This window comes from Myotis davidii, unplaced genomic scaffold (assembly GCF_000327345.1).
Source record: "Myotis davidii unplaced genomic scaffold, ASM32734v1 scaffold571, whole genome shotgun sequence".
Taxonomy (NCBI): Eukaryota; Metazoa; Chordata; class Mammalia; order Chiroptera; family Vespertilionidae; genus Myotis; species Myotis davidii.
Genome location: NW_006283136.1, coordinates 1,635,626 through 1,640,661, shown reverse-complemented (window position 1 = coordinate 1,640,661; position 5,036 = coordinate 1,635,626). Strand labels below are relative to the sequence as shown.

Genomic DNA, 5,036 nt, shown 5'->3' with positions numbered 1-5,036 from the left:
CTATTTAGGTCCTTTGCCCATTTTTTGATTGGATTGTTTATCTTCCTTTTGTTAAGTTGTGTGAGTTCCCTATAAATTTTGGATCAATGTTTTAAAGAGATAGCGTTAGAGACCTAAATTCCACTCCCCCCCCCCATATAGTTTTTTTTTTAATTGGGACCATATTACATTTACAGTTAATATCCAATGGACCAACATAGTTCACTGAGAGACATAATCCATAATAGTGAGGAGGTTTAGTGCACAAATTCTGGAGCCAGGTGACCTCAGTTCAAATCTCAGCTCTTCCATTTATTACCCGTGTGTCCTCTGTGCTTCTGTTTCTTTGGCTATAAAATAGGGAAAATTAATGATAACTACTTCCATAGGTTTATTGAGAGTATTAAGTAGGTTAGTAGGTCTGAAACACTTAGAACAGTGTCTGGAAATTAGGATTTATTACAATTACATGTTAAAACTTCAGATCATTCAGAACTTTATTTTTTTAATTTAAAAATATTGCCCTGGCCGGTTTGGCTCAGTGGATGGAACGTCGGCCTGCGGACTCAAGGGTCGCGGGTTCGATTCCGGTCAAGGGCATGTACCTTGGCTGCGGGCACATCCCCAGTGGGGCGTGTCAGGAGGCAGCTGATCGATGCTCCTCTCTCATCGATGTTTCTGACTCTCTATCCCTCTCCCTTGCTCTCTGTAAGAAATCAATAAAATATATATTTTTTTAAAAAAATAAAAATATCCCACTTAAGCTCCTCCCCTCTCACTTTAACCTCATTTCCCTCTCCACTGGCAAGTTACTTTGTGATCATCCTTCAAGAGTGTTACTATCATTTTAAATCATGAATTATAATATACTTACTAGTTGGCAACTTGTTTTTCTCACTTAACCATGTATTTAGGAGATATTTCCAGGTCACTAAGTCTACCTCCTTTTTCACAATATGCCACAGCACAAACACTCCACAATTTAACAAATGTCTTTTTGATGGATATAGGAACCAAAAAAAGGAGTTCTTTGGAAAGTAACCTCATAGGGTGATCTGATCATAAATTCCTAACTGGGCAGGTTGTGGCAGGTAGTCACACCCCAGGACTATAACTTCTTTAGTAAAAGGTTTATCTTTACCTTAAGCAAGCCCTGTCCATTGTTTTTATGCATCTAGGCTAGTGCACCTTTGAAATAAATTGCAACCATCCTCAAGAAAGCATATAATCTTGTTAACTATCCTGTAATCCAATCCCTGCCTTGCTTTCTCCCACCTCCATGTTTCTTCCTTAATTTCAAATGCATAAAATAAGATGCAAAACTGTTATTCCCTGGAGCATTTAAATCTTGCTCCCAGCATAAGTTATCATTTTGGCTCAAACAAACTCATAAAAATGCTCTTCAGGTTTGGATGTTTCTTATATTGATAGATACCTGGGTTGTTTCCAATTTTCCACTATTGTGTTCACTTTTTACACATGCTTTTTATTTTGTAACTCAAAACCATCAAGCTGAAGCCTAGCAGGCTTCCTCATTTCACCGTTATTGCTCATTTCCTATTGAGCAAAGCTTCTTCCTCAGGTCGGCTCTTGCCACACCCTGCAGGGGTTGGGGCTTTTTCCACAGAAAGAAGAAGTGGAATTATCTATCCTGTGCTGCCTGGCCCACACAGCACTGCCCCTGTGGCTCTAGAGGAGCCGCTAAATCACCTGATGTGGCAAAATCAGCATCGCTTTGCCTCCAGTGAGGTTGACTTGTACTTCATAAGTTACAATAGTCTGGCAACAGATGGGATGCTTTCCCTTGACATACTTCACCACCTCATTGAAGACATATGTGTTTCAGGGTGAGTCTGTTTCCTCAGGTGATTTCAATATATGGTCCTGTTGTCAGGGGTCACTGGCAATAGGATTCTGTGGCAGGATAGTAAGAAACTAGGAAAATTCCTGGGCAAGTGGAATGGAGAAACAGAGACAAGAAAATTAAACAAGGCCAAACAGTTTGGGCAGCTTGCAGCCAGCTTGTAAATCACAAGACCTTATCTTCCCCAACCAAGGACACTTGAGAGCAAATGGTTTATAGCTCTCCTCCCTAAACAGAGAATACATAGCTTAAATCATCTTGGCCTGAGAAAATAGAGAACAAAGATCCAATTAATGCCATTTGTGCCAGCTAAACCCAAGGACAGATGAAGTCTGGGGGATAAATAATAAAAACCCCAGAAGCATTTGGATGGTATCACTTGAGGGGGGAATGTTAGCCAGGACAAATAGCTGCTAGGGCAGGAGAAAGGGAAGGGGGAAAAAGGAAGAGTTTATCTCACCCACTGAACAAAGAAGTCAGCAGTTTTGAGACTTGCCAAGATAATATTGGCAGATGCCCTCATAAATTCTGGGAAAAGCCACAACAATGTAAAAAGGGAACCTTGAAATCTAGTCTATCTTGCAGGGGAACCTTGAAATCTATAGGGAGAAAAGTATAGAACCCTTGAACCCCCACCAGGTGAGGCACTCAGACTAGCTGAGTTGCCCGTTTGTGCTTTATGCCAAGTGTATTTTTAATAAATTCACTTGCTTTGCTTCAACACTGCTTTCTGTCACTCACCTGAATTCCTTCTGGTGAGTGTGACAATAGCTGAGGGGGGAGAGGCAGCCCCTTCTGACTTGGGCAGCTCTCTGGTATAGTTCCATTTCAGAAATGCTCTTTCCACCTGGCCAGTGTGGCTCCGTGGTTGAGTTCTGACCCATGAACCAGAAGGTCACAGTTTGATTCTCTGTCAGGGCATATATCTGGGTTTCGGGCTCAATTCTTAATAGAGTGCATGCAGGAGGGAGCCAATTAATGATTCTCTCTCATCATTGATGTTTTTATTTCTCTCTCCCTTTCCCTTCCTCTCTGAAATTAAAAAAATATATTTACTAAAGGCCCAGTGTACAAAATTCATGCACGGTGGGGTGGGGGGTTGTGTGTCCTTCAGCCCAGCCTGCACCCTCTCCAATCTGGGACCCCTCTCACATTCCAGGAATGCTGGCTCCCTGCTTGATCGCTCCTGCCTCTGCCTCTGCCTGCCGGCCTGATCACCCCTTACTGCTCTCTCCTGCCGGCCTGGTTACCTCCAACTGCCCTCTCCTGCTGGCCTGATCACCCCTAACTGCCCTCCCCTGCAGGCCTGGTTACCCCCAACTGCCCTCCCTTGCAGGCCTGGTGCCCCTCAACTGCCCTCCCCTGCTGGCCTTATTGCCTACAACTGCCCTCCCCTGCCAGCCATCTTGTGTCCACATGGGGGCAGCCATCTCTGTGTTTTGGAGTGATGGTCAATTTGCATATTACCGCTTTATTAGATAGGATATTTTTAAAGTCTCAGGTGATGTAAAGGAAGTAAAGGGGACTCCAGGTGTTACTCATGCTTTATTTCATTGTCAGCTGCTACAATCTGGACTTGATGGGAAATGGAGGCACACGTCCAAGTGACACAGGGCCCTTCACTTTGAGGAAAAAGGGGATACAGTAATTATACAAGATAAGGTGGGCTCAATGTTAAAGTGAGTAGTATAGACCAGAGGTTCCCAAATGGGGTCCCTTGGGGAAGTTTGTCACAACACAGGTTTCTAGATCCCTCCCTGGGAGATTCTGATTCAGGAGATCTGAGGAGTAACTGAGTCTATACTTTTTAAAAAAAAACTAAGTTTATACTTTTAAAAAGCTGCTCACCTTTTTATGGCAACTAAAAACATAAGCCTGGTTTGAGAAGCCCTGGTTTAAATAAATAGTAGTAATGAGGTTCTGAGTAGGGAGGAGGGAACTCATGTGTTGGGTAGCTGGGAAATCCTAGCGAGCAGGAAGGGATCCTCCTATCTGGTGAGCTCCCCTCCAGTGGCCTATAGTGGTCAAGTGTCTCCTGGAGGGCCCACCGCAGCAGGAGAGGATAGATGCCCAGGGCTAGAGTTCTGACTGAAACTTCTCTCCCCTTGGGTGGAGGAGCAAGCCTTGTCTGTCAGAGGTGGAGAGTGATGGAGGAGGCAGAACAGGAGGAAGGGTGCATGTGAGGAAAGGCTTAAAGGTTAGTGCTATGTATCCACCCAATTGTCAGGCCTTACGCATTCAAGAGCTAATTAACCAAAAGACTGAGGCTGATTTTTTTTTTTTTAAGGGAAAGGAGGGGACCATTTACATGGTCCCCTTCAGAGGTGACTGAGCTCAGACAAAGCTAGGACTTTTCTTGCCTGTGCTCCGGAGTGAGGAGGTGTGTCACCACATGAGTTGGTGAGAAAGTCATCATCTCCAATGGTTTTAAATATTTGATTTTAGCAGCAGAGGCCTTACATATTTCTAGTGGAACCCCAAGAAAGAGAAAACTTAAAAACTAAGAACTGACCTGCTACGGTTAAATCAGGGGTTCAGTTCCTCCTTAGTCTCCCTCCTTTCTACCCTCTGGAACAACGACCATTCCCCACCTTGACCCACCCTGGCTCCCTGGGATACCCGCCATAGAAAGCAGTTTGAAAAACACTGATCTGATTAACCTTTCGTGGAGTGCCTTGCTAGACTGCTTTCTGGGACAGTCAGATCTTCACAAAGTCATCTTCCCTGTTTCTGGAAACTTTGATCCTCAGAAGGTTCTTCCTTTTATTGACTGAGAGTTGCTCCCTGAAGTTCCACCCACTGTACCTAGTTTTCACCCCCCCAAAGTACTGTTACATTGTTCTACATGAAAAGTCTTTACATAAATATTCATTAAGAGCAATCTATTATTGTTCAAAAGTTTATAATGGTCTCTATTATCCATGAATGAGTGAGATCATGTGGTATTTTTCCTTCATTGACTGGCTTATTTCACTTAGCATAATGCTCTCCAGTTCCATCCATGCCGTTGCAAATGGTATAATAGATACAGAGGCAGAGCTGCCTCAAACAGATTGTCAAACTGCAGCGGGAAGGCCGGGGAGGGTTGGGGGGCAGGAGGTAGGGGGGTAGGAGATCAACCAAAGGACTTGTATGCATGCATATAAGCCTAACCAATGGACATAAGACACTGGGGAATAGGGGAGGGGGCATT

General features: G+C 44.0%; 1 long non-coding RNA gene across 1 annotated transcript in view; it reads right to left on the bottom strand.

Moving 5' to 3' along the window:
* Positions 1 to 83: 83 nt before the first annotated feature.
* LOC107182759 overlaps positions 84 to 5,036 on the bottom strand; it is a 10,756-nt gene continuing 5,803 nt past the window's right edge. Inside the window, exons 2-3 of the long non-coding RNA XR_001513486.1 lie at positions 1,793 to 1,926; positions 84 to 329 (exon numbers count right to left, since the gene is read on the bottom strand). This is a non-coding gene — a long non-coding RNA (uncharacterized LOC107182759). The remainder of the gene's footprint in view (positions 330 to 1,792; positions 1,927 to 5,036) is intronic.